Source organism: Hypanus sabinus, chromosome 30 (genome assembly GCF_030144855.1).
Source record: "Hypanus sabinus isolate sHypSab1 chromosome 30, sHypSab1.hap1, whole genome shotgun sequence".
NCBI lineage: Eukaryota > Metazoa > Chordata > Chondrichthyes > Myliobatiformes > Dasyatidae > Hypanus > Hypanus sabinus.
In genome coordinates, this window is record NC_082735.1 from 25,060,941 (window position 1) to 25,087,820 (window position 26,880).

Below are 26,880 nucleotides of genomic sequence, written 5' to 3' on the forward strand. Positions count from 1 at the left end.
TAATAATAAATAGCCAAATTAAAGCTGGCAGGATGAAGAGAAATGGTTGATGCATGCTAATGACATTACTCGCTGCTGTTTTAACAGAGACATTTAAAACATTTAAAATAAATGGGCACAGCCTGGTTTGTTGCAGTGAGTTCAGCAAAAGAGCTGTTTTCTCTTCAGCTGATCACTTGATTCTTCATTATCCGCCCTGACAGAATTTATTCTTTCTTAGGCCAATCTTTAGTTGCCATAGTTACTAAACGATAAAGGTGGAAAAGTCAAAACACTTTACGATGGGCCATAACCAATAATTGTCTCGGGAAACTGCTCTAAGAGAAGGTTTGTTAAAAGGTTTAACCCTGTATGTACTGAGTCATTGCACTAGATTCTAATTTACTAAACAACCTTCCAACTTTTACAACCTCTAGTAAGCTATGTTTAAACAAAAGTTATAAGCTACAACTCTGAGACTGTGCATTGCTCCACCTTCTAAAAGTAACAGCAATCAAATTTTTCTATTGGGTAAAAATACCTTGAAAACAAATTGAAGAAAAACTTCCTAAATTACAGATCCGTCATTTAGATCGAGCTCTTATAGATAGCGGAGTCAAGGGATATGGGGAGAGGGCAGGAACGGGGTACTGATTGTGTATGATCAACCTTGATCACAGTGAATGGCGGTGCTGGCTGGAAAGGCCGAATGGCCCACTCCTGCACCTACTGTCTATTGTCTATTTCACATCTCCCAATCAGCTGCTGTCTGTCTTGTGAACGAGATTATTTCCTTCTCCCTTTTTAATGGCAAATTTATCGATAGCTGTCCTTGTTCGATTTTCTAATCTCACTGTTTACCTTTTGTAACACACTTAGAATTCTCGAGGAACTCAGCAGGTCAGGCAGCGTCTATGGAGAGGAATAAAGAGTCAAGGTTTTTGGCCGAGACCCTTCTTCAGGACAGGAATGGAAGGGAGAAGATTCTAGAATAAGAAGGTGGGGGGGAGATGAAAGAGACCAAGCTGGAAGGCCTCTTCCGCTCTTCTTTTCCAGTCCTGGGGAAGGGTCTCAGCCTGAAACACCGACTGGTGTATCCCTCCCCATAGATGCTGACTGACCTGCTGAGCTCATCCAGCATTTTGAGTTTTACTCTGGATTTCCAGCATCTGCTGCTTGATATGCTGTTCATGAACCTACATGCCCAAGACAACAGCATAAACCTCGCATATAAAATCCTCATATCCATTTGCTAATTGGCGCAGTTAGCTTTCGGTAAAACCTTTCTTCCCCGTCAAGTAATGAGGCCGTGGCTCAGGGTGCGAGTTAGAACTATGAGGAAGCGGGAGTGAGGGGGTCATCTAACCAGCCCCCCCCCCCAATTTATTGTGGATCCTCTGGGTTTCCTTAGCTTCCCTGATTTTCCAAACTTCTGTGAATCCACCCCCACTCCCATTTCCCCTCGATTAGCTGGCTCACCAGCTGCCCAATTGCAATCTCTCCCCACCTTGTGAATTTTACTTCCACGCTAAGCCGCAAGCCTCTTTTGAGACATTCTGATAAGGCCAGGGTGAAATTTCATGAATCCCAGGCTATGGGGACAGTGATGAAGCAGGTGATGATGGTGGGGGGGGGGGGTTAATCTGGCAAGATGACCCCCTCACTCCCGTTTCCTCACAGTTCTAACTCGCACCCCGAGCCACGGCCTCATTACTTGACGGGGAAGAAAGGTTTTACCGAAAGCTAACTGTGCCAATTAGTAAATGGATATGAGGATTTTATATGCGATGTTTATGTTGTTGTCTTGGGCATGTAGGTTCATGAACAGCATATCAAGCAGCGCGCTCAAGCAGCAAAATTTTCATATTCACAACAACATCCAAGCCCTCTTTCTGTAGACGAGCGGTTATCATTCATTCAGACCTTCCATTTCTGCTTGATAAATGACACCCTGGGGGCTCCGGCCTGCATCAAGTGCTGCATATTACTTCTCAGTTAAGAGGGAGGTGATTGGGCTTAAATAGTTGTTCCAAAGGGTTCAGACATGATGCTGCGGCCGCAACGCTATTCGGATTGCAAATAACCAGGGATTAATTGAATGTCACCTGCTACAGACATTTGTCAAGTGCACCATAATTAGTGGCTAAATCAGTTAATAGCCAGCTCGTGGGCTAATATCAAAACGCAATGCCACTGTTTATGACAAGCCATTTCAAAAGCATCATATTTAACCAAGAACTTAGTTTGTGCCCAGTTTAACTACATCAAAAAAAAACAAAATATACCTAGCAATGTCTTTATCGGTCAATCAATGAAAAATGTCCTGATTTAAAATTTGTCCTCCCAGTATTATTAGCGTAATCTGACAATCTTATGGAACAAGGCAAAAATTTGGGTAGTGAAGGGCTAAGACTACAGTCTCCAGCTCAGCACCACATCATAATGTGCGAGTGTTCATTAGTGACAATCACTTTCCTCAGAGGATGGTTGAAAATCTAACAGCAAGTCCAGATGAATATTTTAAATGTAAATTGTTATTGGTGCTGTTAAGCCCACTCTGTGGGCATATATATTCCGGGAGCTATGTTCATTTTATTTTTGTGCAACAGAAGGATTTCTCAAGATGGCAGCTAATCTGAAAAGAGTTACGTCTGCAAAGAGAAAACAACGTCTTTATAAGACCTGATGGAGAGTCTTGCTTTGGGGCTTTTGACCGGGCAGTCAGGAACTTCACAATTCAAATCCGGCACCAAAAGAAAGATGGCAGGCAATTATGTGCACACACTGCTTCTGTTTCTCATGGTGTCAGGGTTTTGTCAGCTGCAAAGAACTTTTCAAAGCTCAGGCCGTAATACCTTCCCAGAACTATTTTGCCCCTATCAGGTTTCTGGTAAAAACTGTGATCCTTTGCTAAACTAAATTGAACAGCATAATTACATCAGATTACATACAAACTTCTTTTTTAAATCCAGAGTAATCATATAATCCTTCTTGGTAAATTTAAAAGTTTTATTATAATTAATCAAAAACTAAAATGAACAAAATACTTTAAAGTCAAAATATTCTTATAAAATAATTGTAATATTGAGATATAATCATACTGATCAACAAATCATAATTTTTGATTAATATGCAATGAAACATACAAGCATCAAGTTCGAATAATGGTGTTACAAAAGAAGAAAGGTGGACGACTTCAAGAAAAATTGATGACAAATTGATTGTGACGTTATCATTCATTAGTAAATCAATCAACTACACTTACAGAGATGGTGATTTAAATTCACTTGGACCATGGCACACTCCCTATTCAAAGTAGAAATGGTAAATATTTGAAATAGAATATAAAGCATTTATTTTAACAATATGTCTTTGTACAAAGGAATGATGTACCATTTGAGCGTCAGTGTTATTCATCAATAGCACAATGTGTCCTGCGGTTTAGCAGACACTTAATAATAGATAATTGCATTTTAACTGAAAGGAACTGGATTGTTTTCCTCAACAATTACTTCTATTTGATCTCAAAGAGTTATAAAGTACTGATCATTAGTGGCAGTATCAAGCTTTAGGCAATTTGTTAAGCTCAGGGAATTCTATTAGCATATAAATAGCCTGAAGTGACTGCGAGGAGCCAGTATATTTTGATTGTTATTTTTTTGTTTCACACCATAGTCAGAATCCAATTAGCATTTTTGAATTTGTTTTTATATAGTGAAATGGTGCATCTTTTTTTCTCTCTTTATAATGTGGAATGTGCAGTGGAATATCAGGATTAAGCCGGTATCAGTTAGAGTTGACTGAGACTCAGAGAAGGGAACATTTCCACTGTTTTACAGGAATACTTGGCCTGTCATACAACTGGCTTTATGAAGGTGTTTCGACTGACACGTCTTTAACTTCTAGGATCGCAATTCTGCTGTCAGGATAGGAAAGCTAGTTTTAGCTAATTAACGACAGAGCACAGGCACAAGGTTGCCGCTGCCTTTGCACTCCAAACTAAACAGGAATTAATGTAAAAGCAACATTGCAAATCAAGCAAAATTCGGCTCAAGTGTCAACCTCAAAGGACGATGTTGCACTAAATGGACTTTATTAGATTTTTCATGCCACCAATGTAATTACCTTACATACTAGGTAAATATGATTAGTTCATTTATATATCCAGCTGGGAATTGAAAGTTTAAAAATAAAAGGAAATTGTTCCCATCTTCTGTTAGAGAACATTTTCTGCATCATTGTTCCCAATGCCTGCCAGGGCATATATCAGCAATTTGCACATCCATGGTCTATGATTTTCAGACCATTAATTTTATTAGTCATAAAATCATGAGCTGGGTGTGAAGAGAATATGCTCCTGGCACGTAGCACGAGCACCAGCAAGGAAAATCTCTGTGTTCTGTCCCAGGAGGAGATTACCAAGGTTTACTTTCAGCAGAAGCACCACAGCACAAGTCCAGCTATACTTATTTCCCCCATCTCATTTATCCCGCTCCCATCCTTACAGACTTGCCCAGTTTAGAATTTTGGGGAAAGTAACTGACTGAGTTATGCTGGTAGGCACAGATCTCGTTCTCCTGACAACGGCAGAGCTACAGGCACCAAATACATTGGAATTTATCCCAAAACTCTAGGATTACCCCAAAGGTTATTCTCCAAGGTACTTTGATTTTTAAAAACAGAAATAAAATATTAAGGGCCTTTTGAAATTCTGTATTATGTTAAATTTTTTGGCACTTTTATTCATTAGAATAATGTGTGTCGATAACGTCAAGCACGATGGGTGTTATGACGTTTCATCAGTGTTTCAGCCGCGGGAGTGTTATTTGCTTTAATAAAGACCATTTGATCAGAAGCACTAATCTCCCTTGTCACCTTGATGAACAACAATAAAAGAAGAATCTATGACCGGAACTGGGTAAAATGTTAATTCATTGGATGGTGGGTGATGGAGGAAGCACCATCTAGCACTTCACCCAATCAGATATGAGAGCTTTACTGCTGATCTCACTCACAAATAACCTTGACTGCATTTTGCCTTTTGAAAAACACCTGCAAGTTTCTACTGAAACTTAGCCAAAGTTCAAAGTACTTTTAAAATCAGCGTATGTACATATTATACAGCCTTGAGACTTGTCTCCTTACAGGCAGCCACAAAACAAAGAAAACGCAATTAAAAAGACTGTCAAACACCCAATGTGCAGAGAGAGAGAGAAAACAAATCGTGCCCACAATAAATGTAAGTAAATAGTATTCAGAATGAAGCAAGTGCACAGGCACGGGGTCCTGAGCAGCCTGAGCAGGCCTCAGTTCAGCTCAGAGCCAAGTAACATCATGGAGCAGTGAGCAGGATCTTTGTCTGTGGTATTTACACCCTGCCTTTTCGATCCATTTAAATCCTCCAAATATTGGTGGTAGAAAGCGGGATGGTTACTGGAAACAAAGTGAATCAGGGCTTGTCCCTTTTCGGCACGGACTAGGAGGGCCAAGATGGCCTGTTTCCGTGCTGTGATTGTTATACGGTTATATGGTTTAATTACGGGGCTCCTGCAAAGCTGGTCGTAAGCTATCACAGAGATGCAGGGCTGGAGAAGGAGAGTTTCCTTCACCATTCCCCCATCCCCTTTTCCCTCTCTCATCTTATTTCCTCACCTGCCCATCGCCTCCCTCTGATGCTCCTTCCCCCTTTTCTTTCTTCCATGGACTTCTATTCCCTCCTATCAGACTGCCCTGCCCCCTCTTCAGCCTGTATCTCTTTCACCAACCAACTTCCCAGCTCTTCACTTCATCCCTCCCCCTCCCGGTTTCACCAATTACCCAGTGTTACTCTCCCTCCTTCTCCGCCTTTTAAATCTACTCCTCATCTTTTTCTCTCCAGTCCTGCCGAAGGTTGTCGGCCCGAAACGTCAACTGCACTCTTTTGCACAGATGGTGCCTGGCCTGCAGAGTTCCTCCAGCATATTGTGTGTGTGTTGCTTGTATTTCCAGCATCCGCAGATTCCCTCTTGTTGTAATAAGCTGTAATAGATTTAACGTGAGTTAACCGTTATCAATAGCATAAGTAGAAAATCCAGGAGGTAAATGCAAGGCTTTTGCCCTGTGCCGGTACTGGGGCACCAGCCATAAACACTGAAAAAATGAAAGCTCTAACTTCCTCCTACGGCCTCTAAAGTGATTTACTTTCAATCTCAGGCTGTACATCATTCAATGTTTTAAGGATCTGCAGTTCTCTACAATGTCAGAATGTCATTATTCCCTTGGCCGGAGTATGGGACACAGCAACCAAAGTTAGCAATTGCCATTGAAAAGAAACAAAAAATGACTTGTTGTATGGATAGAAATGAGAAGAAACGCCTCTCACTTCACAAGGAGTGGCATAACAAATTGATGAAGGCAGAACGGTGTATGTATGTATATGGATTGTAGTAAGATGATCAATGGGTTTGCCAAGGTAGGCTTATTCAGCAGGTCAAGAGGCATGGGATCCCAGGAAACTTGGCTGCGTGAATTTAATTGGCTCATCCCCAGAAGGCAAAGGGTGGAGATTGATGACCAGTGGCGTTCAGCAGGGTTTTGTACTGAGATCCCGGCTCTTCGTGATTTTTACAAATCACTTAGATGAGGATGTGCGAGGTTGACATGAGGGATCACAGTGTTTTGGATAAAGTAGGTGTTTATTGCAGGCAACAAAGTGGGGGTTCCCAAACTTTCTTATGCCATGGACCCTTTCCGCTAACCGAGGACCCCCCAGCTTGGGAACCCCTGATACAAAGGGACATCGATAGATGCAGACCTGGGCTGAGAAGTGGCAGTTGGGGTACAGTTCAGAAAAGTGTGAAGAGATACACATCATATGGATGAGCTTGAAGACAGAGTACAGAGTTAAGGCAGGATTAGCACTTTGGAGCTTGGGATCCATACCCATAGATCTCTCAAAGCTACCACGCGAGTTGATAGAGCGGTAAAGAAGGCAGATTTTGTGTTGGCCTTCTTTAGTCAGAAACTGAGATCAAGAGACATGGGGTAATGTTGCAAATCTGGTTGACTGCACTTGGGAGTATTGTGTTAAGTTCTGGCCACCTTGTTATAGGAAGGATTAGAGAGGGTGCGGAGCAGATTTACCAGGATGCAGCTTGGAATAGAGAGCTTGTTTTATGAGGGAAGGCTGAGAGAGCTGGGGTCTTTCTCTATGGAAGGAGAATCACAGAGATGACATGATAGAGGTGTCTCAGATGATCAGAAGCATTCACAGAGTGGACATCTAGCACTTCCCCCCCCCCCAGGGTAAAAATGGCTAATCCAAGACTGGAAGGTGATTGGAAGAAAGTAAAGATAGGATGTCCGAGGTAGTTTTTTCTCCCCCCACAGAGTGCAGTGGGTGTTAGAGGTGTTGCTACAGGCATTTAAGAGAGCCTTCCTTTTTTATTTCATACCATGTTCCCATGTGGGAAGGAAGTATTAGAAAATTCTTGGAGTAAGTGAAAAGGTCAGCAGAACTGTGTGGGCCGAAGGGCCTGTATTGTGCTGTACTGTCAATATTCTATGCTCTACGTTAGCCTGGCCGTCCTCTAAACACCCTCAAAAATTTAAGAAGAGCTGTTCATATGCAAGCAGAGGTTCCTTACATCCAGTGATGGGTGACAATGGTGCTATAGTTAAAAAAGAGTCAACATTACTAAATATATTGACCATATGAAACTACATAAAGACTTATGCACTCTTTATTCTTTTGTATATATTATGAATAGAGTGTATTGTTGACATTTATAGAAAAACTTTTTAACATGCAAAATATCACTCGCCGCTCTAAATATTCACAGTGAGTATGTAGTCACATTTCTCTGAAAAAGAGAGAGCCAAAGGTTTAATCAAGAATCAAGAAATTTCTCAACCCAAAACAGCCAACCCTATAACTGGAGGCCATATTTCCTTTTCATTTATTATGAAGTTAGTTTCTCTGCATCTGTCCCATCATTGTTTGTAAAAGGATGAGTCATCACCCTTCCTTTTCAACTCCAGTGCATACAGGCCTTAAGTGCTTCTCATAAGCCCCTTATCCTAAGAACAACTTCAGTAAGTTTATGAGACATTGTCTCAAGCATACGTGCATCCTTCTTCAGATCGAGAGACCCAAACTGCAAAGGGAACTCCACACATGTATCACCAAGTCTGTGCACAATTGCCCCAAGATTTCAACTCTAGAGCAACATGCTAGCCTTCTACATCCCTCACTGTAATTATATGTTAATTGTACATCTAATACACACAGATTTTTAAAATTCACTGACATCCAGATTCTCACTTCAAAGATGCTCATTCCCCATATAAACACAAGAGATTTTTGCAGGTGCTGGAAATTTTGAGTGACATACACAAAATGGTGGTGGGACTCAGTTCCCTCAGCATTTTGTGTGTTGCTTGCTTTCCCCTCCTTGAATTAGGCCCGTCAATCTCCTGATCGCTTACCTACATGACTAACACAACTTCACATTCTTGGACCAAACAAGTGCAGATGCTGGAACTCCGAAACAAAAACAGAAAGAGTCAAGGACGTTTGTTCTGGTGAAGGGTGAATAACCCACAAGGTTAACTCTGTTTCTCCCCCGCCACGGATGCTGCCTGCTCTAATGCATCTTTCCAGCATTTTGCTCTTTAAGCTTGTTTTTCTTTTAATTCCTGCTCACTTTCCTGCCCATCTTTGTTCATCACAAAAACTAAATACATAATTCTGCCCAAATCATCAACAGAGATTCATTTACTCTATCCCTAAGCCCATTACCAAAATTTTCACCCATACCAACATGATAGTGGGGCCTTATTTTGTGGAGGAACCATTCTTGTGGTGCCTTATCACAGGTCTTTTAAGAAGTCAAATGTATTTAAACCATTACCTTCCCCGTAACTCACTCTGTGATGGAGAGCGCTCAGTAAACATACGCCATACAAATGCGCATTTACACACACACAAACATGGCCTTGTCATTCTGCAATCATTGTGCTGAGTGTGCGCACTTCAATGTCTTCCCCTGGTAAATTCTAATAATGGGTCCTAAACCAAGTAGTTGCGCTCGGGATGGCTTTATGGTGCCTTTCCCACCGTGCATGGTGGACTATTCCGTTTCATTAGTGATAGGGATGTGTAAACGTGCATATGTTGTCTGTATACTGCATTTAATGTAGGTACTTCTGGTTATTTTGCAATATGATTGTAATTGCACTGTGGAGTGCATCATATTCTGATTCATGTGCCATATTAAGTTAACTCTGTGGGTAACTGAAGATTAAAAAAACGGGGCAGTTCACTCTCTGGAGAGAGAGTGGGAGGATGGGGGGTGGGAGAGAGGGATGGATAGATAGATAGATGCCAGGAGTTCACATCGAACATAGCATGTTGCTATAAGGGAGGAGAAGATGGTGGCGCAAGGTAGTGCGCGCGGCCTCTCTGGAGAATGATATCTGTTAGTTGTTAGGTAGGGTACCGTGCACAATCCTGATTTGATGGAGACAGACGTGAGAGCGTGGAGGAACATCTGGAGAAACTTCCGAAATGCCCGCTTCATCGCTGCTGCTGCTGTGCGGTCCGGAATCTCCGGAGGAGAAGGTCTCCGAGACCTCGGCTTTGTTTGTTTCGGCGGCCGGGACGAGGTCGAAGGCGCTTGGCAGAGGATAGCGCTCAGGAGGCTGTATCGGAGGGGCTGGTCGGAGGCTCGAAGCTTTCGGACAGACTCAGAGTCTGCTGTCGTCGGGCGCTTCCGAGGCATCAGCTGTCAGTGCCTGGAAGTTTATGGCAGGGAGAGTCTCTCCCTTTTTGCTGTCTGAGATCGGGGACGATCGGAGTCGATCGGGACTTGAGACTTTTTTTAACCCTTCCCATGGACTGTTCTTTATCAAATTATGATATTGCTATAACTATATGTTACAATTATGTGGTTTTGTCAGTGTTAGTCTTTGGTTTGTCCTGTTTTTTGTGATATCACTCTGGAGGAACATTGTATCATTTCTTAATGCATGCATGCATTTCTAAATGACAATAAACGAGGAATGAGTGTCCTCATAATCTAATCTATAAATGTATGCTTTGGCTGGTACCTTTCCGTAAATATTGGCAGCTTTCTTTTGCTAATTTTTGTAAGTTCGATTTTTGATGCGCTCTTACATGAAAGCTCTAAGTCTCTCCAGCCATGTTTCACCTACATATCGTAACCCACTCCACAAGTCACATCCTCAACAAATGCCGTTAGATTTGCCAAACATGACTTCACTTTCAGAAAGTTAGGTTTATGATGTTCCAAGTGCCCTGTTGCAACATCCTGACAAGTGATGTCAGGCCGAGTGGGCTGTTATTCTTTACTTTTATTCCTTCTCTCTCCTTTTTTTGTAGAGTACTGTCAAAAACTGATTTTGCTAACCTCCAACCAAATCTTTCCCGAATATAATGATATTCCAGAATTCCCTACTAGATTCTAAAATTCCAAAATGCAGGTCATTGAATCCAGAGGATCAATTGTATTTTAGGACCTTTCATTTCTGCAGGACTTTCCCCTTGCAAACATTAGCTTTCCCTTTCTCATTAGATTCATGATCCCTCCATACTTTTTGGAGTATCGAATTCATTGTTCCATAGACTGTGAAGACAGATGGAGAATATTTGTTTAATATCTCAGCCAATTCCTCACTCCAAAAAATTACTTTTTCTGTTTCTGGATCACCTGCTGTCGCAGCTTTCTTGTTTGTTGACGCAGTTCCAGTGGCTCTTTATTAAGGATCAGGACTTCAGACCCAAAGCCTGCACTTAGCTACACATCTCCTCGGGATTCCAAGGGCCCAGCAGGACGGGGGAGCTGAGGATGAGGCAGCAACTTACATGCTGCCACCCTTGTGCTGCACTGCGATCCCTCAAAGAGTTTGACAGAGCTGTACTAACTTTCACAGACTTCAGACTTCCCAGCTCTCAGGCCCTGAACTTCAACTCTGTAGCTGCATTCAATTGAACAGGAGACATACGTAATGACAAAAAGTTCATTTCAGCTTTTTTTAATATAAATTTGCTTCCATTCTTTTTGATTATTACTAAGAGTTATGTTGTGTCTTAACATTTTTAAGTTAATAATTAAATTTTTAAATGTGCATTTTTATAGTTTCCAAATCCCAGTTGTTTTTGAATATTCATGAATGTAAAAATATTCAAAGAGGGTAACACTATTAGCAGCTAATGAGCCTGGGGCAGGCCATCACTGGCTGTCAAAGCCCTTCTGTGGGTGTAGCTGGTATCTGCCTGGGGTAGCATCAATTCTACACGCCCCTCATCCATTCAACTCTCACCTTCCAGGACCCGAGAGGCTCATTGCTAAAGTCTGCTTTCTACCACAGCTGCATGACCTTTCCGAAGGGTCAGAGCTGTTGGTGATAAAAGTTAAACTTTAAACAAATATTCTTTGCTGAACTTTTTGTTGTAAACACAAACCAGTATCCAGTTTTTTTTAATGTAAATTTCAAGCAGCCATCAGTTTGAAGTTAGAGGCACACTTTTAAAAAATGACCAGGAGAGTTGGCTCTCCAAACGCATGACAATGGGGTTATGTCACTTAGCACCATACATGGCTCAAACATGGCTTCAAATTGGAATTTTCCTGTGCTCAGAGAGTCAGTGCTCACAGCATTAATTGTGGATGCTTGAGCTTTCTGTTGCCAGAAGCTTTTGAGACCATTTTAAAACTGGTTAATACTACATCGCTATGTGCTCGTCATTCCCTCATACAATTTAAGGTGGTACATAGAGCTCATATGACTAAGAATAAGCTATCTCATTTTTATTCGGATCGATCTCCCTACTGTGACAGATGTAATAATGGAGAAACTTCATTAATTCATATGTTTTGGACTTGTCCGAATCTTGAAAAATATTGGAAGGAAGTTTTTCAAACTTTTTCCTTACTTTTTAAAGTCAACTTAAAGCCTAACCCTCTGATGGCCCCGTTCGGTATTGTTGCAGGACAAGATATTAAACTGAAGGCATCTGATTTACATATTTTGGCCTTTAGCTGTCTTATAGCTAGGAGGACGCTTTTGTTTAAATGGAAAGATGATTTTTCTCCTACTCATGCTCAATGGTTATGCAACATTATGTCATGTTTAGAGTTAGAGAAAATTCGTTGTTCAATTTCTGATTCTCCTCAAGACCATCTGTGTGAGATACTTTGTCCCAGCAAGGGTATCTGGAAAACATCACATGCAGATGATGTCATCTTGTAGAAGATCATATAACTACCATCACAGTTTGGGGATTGTTAGAAATAACAAGCAGAATGACAGCAAGATGTGTTTACAGAAAGAAGGACCAGAATCCATTCCTCAAACTTCGGGTTCTGCGATTGATGATTCATTCGTCGGCAACTCATTGCTATATTCTTCTAGTTTGTAAAAATTGTTCCTGTGTTTGGAAATCATTTTTAGTTTGTAAATCTTCCGTAATTCGGAAATCTTTCATAAATCAGAAATCCTCCAAAAGTGTTAAGAGTGTATTAAGAGTTATTTACAAATGTGTGTCATTAAAAATAAAGTAATTGTGTTTAAAACTGTCATTTGATGGAAGTATCTCCTCCTTGGTAGGGAGAGGGAGATCCACAACTAAAGTTGGAGGCATTTTCAGCTAAACCTTACCTCGGAGACTAGACGGGGAAGTAAACTAGTCCTTGTAGATGCAGTATACCCTCTCTATAGTGAGGGTTTCTGTAGATATCTGTATCAAAACTGGTTTAAAATCTTCTCTGTTGGGGGCTTTGTGGCCAGGGAACCAATACCATCACAAAATAAAGCCCATTCCACAGCACTGGCTACCCAGCCAGGTTCAGCACAGTTTGGTTGGTGCCCATCCTCATGGAATAGCTCTCCATACTAAGCTGAACATCCGGCTATGTACACCAGACCTTGTTACATACATTCAGTCTCTGAGCTCTTCAATCCTACGTCAATTTGCACTCTGCTAAATATCCACAACACAGTGTATTAACTTTATGTGTAATTATTTACACTCTTTCAGTCGAACCTCATTCAGGTTGCTGGTCCCTCCCTACATGTACAATAGCAGCTGGATCCACCACCTCCCTTGCCAGTTCCAAAAAGATTTCATTTCCTCACACTCTGCCAGGTCGTGCAACATTTGGAAATGCAGTAGAGGCTACAGATAACAGCATCTAGACCAGGCAACCCAACCTTTTTTAATGCCATGGACCCCTAGCTCCCTGAGGGCTCCCTTGACCACAGGTTGGGAACCGCTGATCTAAACCAACCCTGAGCTGTCCACCTATTCCTCCACATGTTTTATACTGCCCATTATCACCTTACACTATTTTTACCACGCTCCTCTCATTTGATTTGCTTCAAAAGCATTGGTCAGATTCCTTTGTGGTCATTGCTATAGGCATCAAGGATCCAGAATCTGTACAGCAGGATAGCAGGCTGCCAAAAATCAAATCACTGCTTTCTCTGACCGACTGGACACAATCCCCTGTCACTGACCATTAACCAAACGTAAATCTCGATCTAACTCATGCCTCATGAGCAGACTGTGTAGATTATACTTCCCCTGGCCGATGCACCACAATAACAGTATTTCTGAAGCCCATGTTTCTCAACAAGCAGCTATATAAGATCAAGAGCTCACTGCGGTTGAGTTAATCACAACTATTACTTTTAATAGTTTATTAAACTATTAAAATAGTTTAATAGATGACAACAGTGTTGCAGCTCTTTCAGAAAACCACCTACAACAGATTCTGACTGCTTTCAACCGTGCATACACAAAACTTGGACTTACCATCAATTCCAAGAAGACTCAGATCATCTACCAACTGTCACCAACTGAGACAAATCGGATTGAACCATCAATTCAACTTGGCAAAATAACCCTAGAAAACATGGACCACTTTCCGTATCTTGGAAGTCACCTCTCCTCCAATGTCGAACTTAATGATGAGATCCAAGATCGTCTTAAACTCGCTGGAACAGCTTTTGGACGTTTCCAAACAAGAGTCTTTCATGATCGTAACATCCGAACAGACACCAAAATGTTAGTGTACAAAGCAGTGGTAATCCCAGCGCTGCTATATGCATCAGAAATCTGGACAACATAACGACAACATCTGAAGGCACTTGAAAAGTTCAATCAACGCTGTCTTCAAAATTTCTTAAACATCAGCTGGGAAGATAGAAGAACCAACATCAGCATGCTAAATAAAGCAAAAACCACAAGCATTGAAGCCTACGTCATCAAGAGCTGTTGTGATGGAAATAACTGGTTCTTTGCATCTCAACAGTAGAGACCTGGACACACCCAGTTTTAACAATAAGGAATTTATTATTAAAGGGGAAGTCGGGTCAACACAAGCAACTACAATACACAGGAAGCGGTGTGGGGACAGGGTACGGTTACACAAACAAAGAACAAGGGAAAAGCACTACAACAGCTATCCCCCTTGACCTTGGATAGCCACAGCTCCCTTACCAGGACAAACGATAGTCCTTCCCAAACATAAATCAATGCACTTACCTTCAATGAGGTGGTCTGCAAGAGAGACCGAGCCAGGGCCAAGTCTCACCTTTAATAGCATGGGGCTGGGTGAGATAATCCATTTAAGGTGACCAATAATTTAGGTGTGCATTGATTAGTTGGGAGGGACCAAATGTTGATTGGCATGTGGTGTGTCCTCCGACCAGCCAGGAGGCAGTGCATCTGTCACGTGGCCGGTATCTCTGGTTACAAGAACCAACTAAGATGGAGCGGTCATGTTGCTCGGATGAAAGACGAACGTCTGCCGAAGCAAATCTTCTACTCCCAGCTTAAAGAAGGCAAACGTAAAAGAGGCGGACAACAGAAGAGATTCAAAGACGTCTTAAAAGCCAACATGAAGAAATGTAACATCGACATCAACAATTGGGAAACCAATGCCAAGGACAGGAAACTCTGGCAAGCCATCATCCGAGAAGGAACAGCTACTTCGAAGCCAACAGATGTGGAGAATTAGAAGAAAAGAGAAGGAAATGGAAAGAGAGGCAGCAACAACCAAAGCCCGATCTGCCACCTGGAACTACTTGTCCTGAATGCAGAAGAACTTTCAAAGCCAAGATTGGACTCATTAGCCACTTGAGAGCCCATAAATAGATCAACAGAGCGAAGACCATCATCCTCGACCTCGATGGATAGCCACGACAGCACAATTTGGGTCCTGCTAAAACAAGTAGGGATTAAGATTTACCAATAGTTACATGCCAGCTTTTCAAAATTCCACAATAAGAAATCCCTTTCCTGTTGGTGGCAAAACTTTACCATGTTTGCCAATGCGTACAGTTAATCACCTTGTGCTCAATCTTTGTGAAGATCGTAGTGATCAAACCAATGAAGGAACAAGCAACTGCAAAAGGGTAGCTTCTTCACTGTTGCCTTCTGTGAAGGGAGGTACAGAAGCCTGAAGTCCCACACCACCAGATTGAAGAACAGCTAATTCCCTTCAACTACTGATCATTCTGATCACTTTGCACTAAACTGGTCTTTGTTTTTCTTTGGTCTAATTGTTTTACAATAATTAAATTCTTCCTGCTGTAGCATAATTACCTATGCACTAGGCAAATTCCTCTAGTTCATTCAGATCTGCAGTTGTTTGCTGCGTGAATATTTAAATATATGCTTCTATTTACATTTAAATTAAGTTTCTATTGTATAATAGGACCTGATATACACAATATGGTAGAAATCTTTAAGCAGATTATTGGCATAGAAATCTTAACATTGAAATGAACAATATGATTTTAAGGCTTCAGTAAATTGCAATATAATGATTCAATAGGAATACCACAAACTCATTTGATTGAGTGTCTTTGAATGAGCTCTACATTGACTGTCGCTTGTGGAATTTATTATTTTAGCCTTTGGATTCATTTTACAACACAGTGAGGCCTAGAGACACAGCATTTATCACAGTTCGGTTAATAACAAGCTCAGATCTTCAGAACAAACTCATGTTAAGTTACTATGTCATTTTAAGATCTTTGGCAAATAACCATCATCAGAGGTCAGCGGACATTTTCGTGGAAACTCCTGTCTTTAATTACGGGCACAGAATATCACTGACACAGACAGTGACTTTGGTTTGTTTCAAGATGTCTGAAGTTTTAGTGTTTAAGACCTGTAGGTCTACGAAATAAAAAAAATATAAGAGGTTCTATTTATATTATCAGACATTGGGATACATATTGTATATATATATATATTTACACATGTAGTTAAACTCATTTGAGTGTTTAAATATTATACACAGAGATGACATTAATGGTGTGAAAAACCAACACATTGTTCTAATGTATGCTGCTTATTAGCCTTGTCATTATTTTAAATTATAGCCACTTAGTGCTGAAATATTGAGGTCAGTGGCCTTCAACTACAGACCAAAAGACAATTTTTATTTGCAGTTTCAGCAGTTCATTTAAATATAGAATTTTTTTTATTATGTAATAGTTAATCTAATAGTTATTGCACTGGGAGAGTTAAGACCAACTGTGTTGCTCAGGTGAAGGAGGAGTAGAGGGCAGGAAATAATTGGACCAGAATATACAGTCTAATTTCAGACTAATTTTAAACCTTTTAATTTTGTCTTTGCTTTGTATGACACTGTGATTTCCTATGGTAATTAGCTAATCTTAAAGGAATACAAGCAGAAAGCAGTAGCGGATAACTTCAAGTACACCAGGTTTCTCTCCGCCATTGGTAGTATCTAAAGAAGGTGGTGACTCAAGAAAGCGACAAGTGTCATCAAAAATACCCTCCATATGGACCATGTCATCTTTTCATAGATACCTTCAGGCAGGAGATACAGAAGCCTGAAGTCCCAGACCACAAGGTTCAAGAACAGCTCTTTCCCTTCAAACATGGACCACTCCGATCACTTCAAAGTAAAATTTATTATCAGAGTACATACGTGTCACCTCACACAACCCTGAGATTATATTTCCAGTGGGAATACTCAGTAAATCTATAGAATAGTAACTGTAAACAGGATCAATGAAAGAGCAAGAGGATAGAAGACAACAAGTTGGGCAAATACAAATATAAATAAATAACAAGAGCATGAAAATAGCAAGATAAAGAGAATTTAAAGTGAGATTATAGGTTGTGGGAACACCTCAATGATAGGGCAAGTGAGTGTAGTTATCCACTGTGATTCGAAAGCCTGATGGTTGAGGGGTAGTAACTGTTTTTAAACCTGTTCCTTTTTTAAACAAAGGGGCTTCTCTTCTTCCACCATCAACTCTGCTCTCAAATGCATCTCTCCCATTTCCCGCACATCTGCCCTCACCCCATCCGCCCGCCACCCCACTCGGGATAGGGTTCCCCTTGTCCCCACCTACCACCCCACCAGCCTCCAGGTCCAACATATAATTCTCCGTAACTTCCGCCACCTCCAACAGAATCCCACTACCAAGCACATCTTTCCCTCCCCCTTTTCTGCTTTCCACAGTGATCGCTCCCTATGCGACTCCCTTGTCCACTCGTCCCCCCATCCCTTCCCACCGACCTCCCTCCCGGCACTTATCCTTGCAAGTGGAACAAGTGCTACGTCTGCCCTTACACTTCCTCCCTCACCACCATTCAGGGCCCCAGACAGTCCTTCCAGGTGAGGTGACACTTCACCTGTGAGTCGGCTGGTGTGGTATACTGCATCCGGTGCTCCCGATGTGGTCTTTTATATATTGGTGAGACCCGACGCAGACTGGGAGATCGTTTCGTTGAACACCTACGCTCAGTTCGCCAGAGAAAGCAGGATCTCCCAGTGGCCACACATTTTAATTCCACGTCCCATTCCCATTCTCATATGTCTATCCATGGCCTTCTCTACTGTCAAGATGAAACCACACTCAGGTTGGAGGAACAACACTTTATATACCGGCTGAGTAGCCTCCAACCTGATGACATGAACATTGACTTCTCTAACTTCCGTTAATGCCCCTCCTCCCCTTCTTACCCCATCCCTGACATATTTAGTTGTTTGTTTTTTCTCTCTCTCTCTCTCTGCCCATCACTCTGCCTGTTCTCCATCTCCCTCTGGTGCCCCCCCTCCCCCTTTCCTTCTCCCGAGGCCTCCCGTCCCATGATCCTTTCCCTTCTCCAGCTCTGTATCACTTTTGCCAATCACCTTTCCAGCTCTTAGCTTCAACCCACCCCCTCCGTTCTTCTCCTATCATTTCGCATTTCCCCCTCCCCCCACTACTTTCAAATATCTTAGTATCTTTCCTTTCAGTAAGTCCTGACGAAGGGTCTTGGCCCGAAACATCACCAGTGCCTCTCCTTATAGATGCTGTCTGGCCTGCTGTGTTCCACCAGCATTTTGTGTGTGTTGTTCTTAAACCTGGTTGTGCAAGTCCTAAGGGTCATGTCCTTTCTACCTGATGGCAGCAGCCACTTTACCATGGATCACATTGCACTAAGATAGTTTTTTTTAAATTTTGTTTTAATTGCTTTCTTGTAGTAATGCTATCTTCCTGTGATGCTGTTGCAAGTCAGTTTATCATTGCATCTGTTCATACATGCAATTGTGCATATGACAATAAGCTTGAATTTAAACAAACATTTAAACTTTAAGAATTAGCTGGAGGACACAGCTAACAACATTGAATTGGCTGGCTTCAAGTAAAAATGACCAAATATATAAATCTAAGAACATATGAAATAGGAGCAGGAGTAGGCCATCTGACCCATTGAGCTTGCTCCATCATTAAATGTCATGGCTGATCTGAACATGGACTCATCTCAACTTACCAGACTTTTCCCTAAACCCTTAATTCCCCTACGATGCAAAAATCTGTCCAACCTTGTCTTAAACATATTTACTGTGGCAATTTACTGCTTCATTGGGCAGTGAATTCCACAGATTCACCACTCTTTGGGAATAGCAGATCCTCCTTATCTCCGTGAACAATTTCATGCATTATGACGTTGAAAGTTTGTTCTTCAGGTTTCTTGAGGCATCAGAACCTCAGGTTACAAAACTGGGTATTACAGTGCGAACACCAAAGGAAAAATGCATTTGCAGCAAAGTTCACAAAGGTGGGTTCCAATTTAAATTTTGGTGCGCAGGGATTTTAAGATAATACAAACTTCTAAGTCATGAAGTGCAAATGAACAAACATTTTTAATAACACTGAAGAGTTAATTTGCACTGGGATAATGTCACAGGGCAAAAGATTGTTTCAGGATCTACTTGAACAGATTAATAGCGTTTATGTTGTCCAACGTTGTGATATTGATCATTTTCAATGTACATTCACCTGTGTTGAAGCACTCAGGGCAATGCACTCTTCTGCTGATGAGCCAGTAAGACAAAATCATTATGTGGTGTATTAAGTTTTGTAAAAATATTAGATGAAAATCTGAGCAATTCCAAGTTGCACGTTAACTCTTTGTGAGCCAGCAGCATGTAAGGTGTCTACGCAAGTTAAGCAGTGCAGGTTTCTGAAATGCTTGCTGGTAGCGGCTGGATTCCTTCTGGCCTCAAGCCCAGTGACATGAGAACAAAAGATCAGAGTTAATCTGTCTCTGAGTCACTCACTGTACCTGTGGATTGAGCCCCTATTTATTGAGGGACCTTCTGCTCGGCTCTTGGGACCCACCTAGATATAATTGATCAGTGCCTCGGATGGACGCAGGGTGATTTCATGAGTCAGAACTTAGAATTGCCCAACAACAGTGATGATCAAATCCCCCGACGACAGCAACCATCAATTGGAGACTAAGAATCGGGAGCCCTGAAATCTTTGTATCTTACTACGTAGTGTTTAGAGTGGTTTATTTTCGCTTTCTGTTTTACAATAAGGTTTAAGTTACTTTGTTGTACTTGTATGCTTATTACCATATCTCCTGGACACTCAAATTGTTTGGGTCTGATCAACCCAGCCCATTGCATCAGGGAGCACAACTGTAGTCTTCGAAGAGCCAACTATCATTCCTTCACCCTTTGTTCATTTATTTGCAGATTTTCTGAAAAGTGGCCATAGAAGCAAAGCTGCCGAGCCAGAAATGACGTATCTTAGCTGAACAGAGACCTTGCATGTGTTGTTCAAGTGGCCAATGACATAACTAAAGGGAAACCCCCGGAACTCCTTCCAAGCATTTAACTGTGATGGACATTCACTTTCCAGGGCCCGAGTGGCTTATTGCTAACCTCATGACCTTTCCAAAGGGTCAAAGTTATTGGTGAGAAAGTTAAGGCCTCTATCAAATATTCCTTGCTCAAGCTCCTATTGTAAACAACAGCCAGTCTTCACTTCTTAATGCAAATTGCAAGCAGTAATCTGTTTGAAGTTAATAGGCTGACTGCTAAGAGATGTAGTTCATAAAGTGACGTGACCATGAAATTTCTTGTCTGCATTAGCCAAATGCAAGACATTGGGGTTATGTTAATTGGCACGCATTAAACCAGGCAACTACAGCTACATTATTTGCACTATTGCCCCCAGAAGCTTTTAGATCATCTAAAAGCAAATTACTTTGTCCCAGCAAAGGAGTCTGGAAAACGTCATATGCAAATTATGTCATCTGGTAAAAACAGTATAAATATTTGGAAGCATTTGGGGAATCATTAGGAATGACAAAGAAAATTAAAGAAAGACGGGGTGACAGAAAGGGTTCATTCCTCAGCCTTCAGTTTCTCTGATGGATGGCTTTCACCTACAATTTGTTGACGTGTTCTTTTGTTTGTAAAAATTGTAACTGTGTTTGCAAGTCCTCTGTAGTTTGTAGACCTTTTGTAATTCAGAAATCTTTTATAATTCATCAATCCTCTGTGAGTGCTAAATGTGAGTTAAGAATGATTTGTCCATATATAGGCATCTGTTAGTCTCGAGAGACCATGGATTTGCACCTTGGAAAGTTTCCAGGGCGCAGGCCTGGGCAGGGTTGTATGGGAGACCGGCAGTTGCCCAAGCTGCAAGTCTCCCCTCTCCACATCACCGATGTTGTCCAAGGGAAGGGCAAGGGCCGATAAAGATTTGTATATACTTAAGATGTTTATCATTGAAAATAAAATAATCTGAGTTTAATCTGCATCATAAACTGGAAATATCTGCTCCTTGGTAGGGAATGGAGACCCACCACTCAAGCAGTGGATATTGGCAGCTAAACCTTGCCACAGCGATTAGACAGAGGAGTAAGCTAGTCCACTAAGAGTAGATGGGTACAGTTTAAACCTCCCTATAGTGGAGGTATCTACAATCAGTTAGGGATTAAAATCTTCTTTCGAGTTTAGAGCTTTGCAGACTGGGAATCCAGTGTCATCATACAACTTGGAGTGCAAACATTTTTTTTTAAAAAGCTGTTGTTAGTGCATACCTTGCTGTTGCTTGCACTCTCCGAATTTCAGAAGCTCATCTGTATTTCTTGCAACTGAAAGTAATGCCTGCCAGAAAACGTGTGTAATGACTTTCGATGATGCCACATACTCAGTCGGCACCTTCCTCGCCACGGTTCACACTTCAAGAAGCTGACCGACCGCCCAGACTGTTTTGTTAGTTTTCGTAGCAGGTGACCAGCTGTGCCGACACACCTCGGGTGCCGCTCTGAACAATCAACCTACGACACAACTTCTGAAATCGCGAACTGCCGCTTCCTTGTCAAATTTTGCACAATGCAGCAATCAGCACTCAGCACAAGTTTTATCCCCCCTCTATCTGCAGCCTATTAAACGTGCAAGTATCCAATATTTGGCTTTGTCAGCTTTCTGCACTTGTAGTACAAGGGTGTGAGAGCATCTGCAGACTGCAACCAATCCCATTTTGCTCAGCTTACATATTAGTAGGACAAACAAAAGTTTCATGAATATCATCTACTTGTACAAAAAAAATCCTCACAATATGTCCTGCGCCTATTTTTAGAGATAAAATCGATATAAAACTTTTTCATTAGCAACCTACACCTTCGGTAAAGTTTACAACTTTTATGCAATACTTATAAGAATTTCATCCCTTTTGAGACTTTAGTTACTGCGTTGGACGTTTAAACAGAAATATCGCATATGGTTTAATAGCTTTGACAAATCATTAGCAACAAAATACTGGAGCAACTCAGCAGGTCAAGCAAGGAAAGGAATAAACAGTCAACGTTTTGGGCCGAGACCCTTCCTCAGGATTGGAAAGGAAGTGTGAAGATGCCAGAATAAAAAGCTAAGGGGTAGAGGAAGGAGAGCTAAATCATGATTGGTGAAGCTGGGTGCATGGGAAAGGTCAAGGGCTGGAGTGGTAGGAATCTGATGAGAGAGGAGAGAGGATCATAGGAGAAAGGGAAGGAGGAGGAGGGTGGTAGGCAGGTGAGAGGAGGTGAAAGGTCATAGTGGGGAATAGAAGAAGTTGGAGGAAGGGAATATTTTAACTGGAAGGAGAAATCAATATTCATGCCGTCAGGTTGGTGGCTACACAGATGGAATATAAAGTTTTGCTCCTCCACCCTCATTGTGGTACGAGAGGAGGACACGGACTAACATGCCAGAATGGGAATGGGAATCCGAACGGAAATGTTTGGCCACCGGGAAGTTCTGCTTTTGGTGGATGGAGCCAAGTTCCTCGACGAATCAGTCACCCAATTTACAACAGCTCTCACCAATGTAGAGGAGGCCTCATTAGAAACTCTGCCTTTACTTCTCACCTTCTAGCTATCCTCCTTCCTCTCCCCCTACCTTCTTACGCTGACGTCTTCCCCCTTCCCTTCCAATCCTGAAGAAGCGTCTTGGCCCGAAACATCAACTGTTTATTCCTTTCCATAGATGCTGCCTGACCTGCTGAGCTCCTCCAGCACTTTGTGTGTGTTGCTTTGGATTTCCAGCATCTGTAGACCTTCTCATATTTATGATTTGGCAAATCAGAGCTTAAAAAAGTATAATCACAGGTTACATAAAAAAAAACTGAAAATATACAACACTAGTATCAGCCACGATGACGATCAGGATTCAGGGCTGAAGCAGCTCACATCAAGTAGAGCAGTTCAAAGTCTTCGGAACACTTATCTTTTCTTCTCATTGCAATATGGCCTCAAAGTTCTTTTCAACACCAGTTATAAACAAAGCTTTGACAATTTTGACAAAAATCCAATTTCATCTTAAGTACAAACTGTTTTTCCTCACAGCAATATTGAACCTCAAAGACTTTAAAGTTCAGATGATGACACTAAATTCCAAAGCTTTATTAAATGAATCCGTTAAGTCTTATTACTTGAACCCCTTTGAGTATTTCTGCTGTTGACTACCAAATTATAACAAGATTAGTCCTTTTCATCGCACTCATAAAATCCTAATACATTATTATAAAATTGTTCCTACTACAGGATTCTTATTATTTTTTTCATTACTTATAACCATAATTTCCCATAATATCATTTTCAGAACTAGAAGCCAATACCAAATTGACCTAATGTTTTACGAGGAAGTTTCTTTTCATATAGATTATGCAGAAAGATATAGAAATAACCTATGTTCCCATGGCCTGGGGCTTTTGCACTGTGTTCAGATAGTCTCTGCTTTATCAGCAATCCACAAAGAGGCCCTGTGAGCATCTTGCCTAACCAAGAAATTCAAAATGATCTTCAACTTGCCAGAAACCAGTGCCCCTCAGTCGAACTTCCAGCCTTTTTCCACAGATGTGGATGTTACTCAAGGCTACCCTGCAGTCAGTGACTGACAAAGTTGTCTCGTGCTTCCTCAGATGGGAGAACCAGGAACAGGCAAAATGCTGGAGCAATTTAGCGTGTCAGACAGTAGCTCTGGAGAGCAATAAACAGTCATGACTTTAGAACAAGACCCTTCAACATGACTGATGAAGGGCCTGGAGAGAGATGCCAGCTGTTTCTTCCTCTCCATAGCTGCTGTTTGACCTGCTGAGCATTTTGTGTGTGCTGCTCGGGATTTCCAGAACCCGCAAATGTTTGTTTCTCAGTTACAGTCTTAGCATACAAATCAGACCTAGATGGTTCGGGGTAAGACAAAAAGGCACCTGCTCTGCAGAAATATTGGGCAAATGGAGCTCTTGAAACTGAAATGGACGGATATTTATTAGTTATGGGTATCAACGGATAGGGAGTCAAGAATGGAAATGGTTAATGAGAAGCAGAGCAGAGCAGTACAACTGGTTTGTTCTTACTGTGATCTTTGGTATCATTGAAAGATCATCTTTTCCCTTGGATCTTCTGCTAGATTTCATCATTTGAGTTATGGGATCTAATGGTTTGAATAGTAATAATAGTCATAGTATTAAAACAGGTTAGTGCCTTATGCATGAAACGAGAGAGGTTTATGCGCAATTACCCAGAAATTGGATTTATTAACGCGTTATTTTTTATGTGCAAATCACTCGTAAAAGCCATTTTCCTCAAGTTAAATTGCCCTTAAGATCAGGAGAAATCATGCCCTTTAGAAAATTACACTGTGCACTTCAATGCTGTTTTAACTTCATTGGGTCTGCCATTCTTCCATTGTTACACATACACTGTAACCATTTGCTCTGCAGCTACTTCCGATCTTACTGATGTAAAGTGAAGCTACTGGGTGAAACCTACAATTGACCTTGAACAGTCACAGGACAATGAGGCACACGTTCTGTTACCCTGATGCAATGAAGAGACGTCCTCTGTCAGCTGGCTAGTTCAAAGTTCAAGATAAATTTTATTACCAAAACACATATATATCACCATGTACAGCCTCAAGGTTCATTTTCCTGTGGGAATACTCAGCAAATGTATAGAAGAGTAACCACAACAGGATCAATGAAAGATCCACCAGAGTGCAGAAGACAACAAACTGCGCCAATGCAAATATAAATAAATAAAAGGAACATGAGATAATGAGTCTTGAAAGTGAGATCGTTGGTTGTGTGAACATCTCAATGATGGGGCAAGTGAGTGTAGTTATCTTCTTGTATTCAAGAGCCTGATGATCGAGGGATAGGAACTGTTCCTGCACCTGATGGTTTGAGCCCTGAGACTCCTGTACTTTCTACCTGATGGCTACCTGCTGTCCTTACAACTTCAAAGTTCCCCACAGACCTAGAGCTCCTCAAGCCAGAGGACAGGGCTACGACTCACACTGATTGTTATCTAGTAGTTACAGTAGCTACTGATTTATCAACTCAGTGGATTAAAGTGATTAAAGACTAAGGATTAGGTTCATTCATCATACGCACATCAAAAGCATCAAAATAATCAGTGAAAATGCATCAAATTAAATCAGCGAGGATTGTGCTGGGCAGTTTGCAAGTATCAGCACGCTTCTGATGCCAACAGAGCATCACTAACTCTAAACGGGTATTTGACGGACTTCGTTTTTTTAAAATGGGTTCTTTAGGGTTCTTTGTCTTGTGGCTGCCTATTAGGAGCCAAATGTCAAGGTTGTATAATGTGTACATACTTTGTTATGAATGTAATTTGAACTTTGTATGTGGGAGGAAACCAGAGCACCAGGAGGAAAGCCACATGGTCATGGGAAGAACGTACAAACTCCTTACAGGCAACAGTGGGAATTAAACCCTGATCAGTGAGAGCTGGCACTGTAAAATAATATGCTAACCTCTATACTACTGTGCCAGCTTGTTACAGTGGTAGCCCCTCTGGCAGTACTCCATTGCTGGAGGTGATATAATGGCAATGACAGGGTTGGGAATATAGGGCAGCACAGTAGCATAGTGGTTAGCATGTCGCTTCACAGTACCGGCAACCCGGGTTCAATTCCCTCCGCTGTGTGTAAGGAGCTAGTACATTCTCCCCGTAACCGCGTGGGTTTCCTCCGGGTGCTTCAGTTTCTCTCACAGTCCAAAGACGTACTGGTTGGTAGGGAGATTGGTCATTGGAGATTATCCTGTGATTAGGCCAGGGTTATAATGAGGGTTGTTGGGTGCCACAGCTTGAATGGCCAAGAGGACCTATTCCGCACTATATCTCAATAAGCAAATAAATAAAAGACATGCCCAGGAGTGAGCAGGCTCCTTCCACATCCCACTTGATATTCTCTAAAGAACAGTGGTTACGAGGGTCATGTTTTCCAAATTCTCATCTCTAAGCACAGCTGTGCCATGTTATTGGGTCCCCCTTGGTCTTCGGCCAATCACAGACATTGCCTTTGATCTCTTTATCCCCTCCCCTGCATCTGAACGGCCAGTGACCGGAATTATTCTCCAGGTCTCTCTTCACAGATACTCCCAGACCCACTGAATGCTTTCTGGCACGTTATGCTTTTACTCCAGTCTTACCGGTTAGGAAACTTGGGTTTCTTATTCTTCTCATCTTCAGAGCCATTCGCTATAAACTGTGCCATATGCATTCCAGTCACAGCTAACTTCAATGGATCAGTTCTCCAGAAAGGATGTATACACATATGGTCACACATCCTGTTCTGCAATTGTTACTTCAATATAATGGTCTTTGTAATTGAGAATAAATTGCATTAAACATTCTAAACACCAAATTATTCACATTATACCTAACACTAGAATAATAATTTTAACTACTACAGCTAATATAACTATACATTTTGTTTAGTGCATCAATCAGTAACAGAAACTCATTTGTAACTATTACTACTTTGTTTGTTTCCTAAGACCCCTTGTGTCTCTCTTTTCATACCATCTGGCTTCTAGTATGACTTCCTACGGAGACCAAATTCTTCCTACCTCCTGCTCCACAATTCAAAGTCAGTCATCTCCTCCAACTCTGCCATTCTGGACTGCCTTTCGATCCTGCCTGCCATGATCCTGCTCTACTTTCGGTTCACTGTTAGTGGGCTGATAATTCCAGCACCATGGAGAGCGTTCTGACTGGTTGAATCACTGTCCAGTTTGAAGATGCCAATGCAAGGGATTGGAAAAAGCCGGGTTGCGAAC

At 41.6% G+C, this 26,880-nt stretch overlaps 1 long non-coding RNA gene across 1 annotated transcript in view; it reads right to left on the reverse strand.

Annotated features, from left to right (window-relative positions):
• The window catches only part of LOC132383452 (uncharacterized), a 151,356-nt gene that overhangs the window by 48,628 nt on the left and 75,848 nt on the right, over positions 1–26,880 (reverse strand). The window lies entirely within an intron of this gene.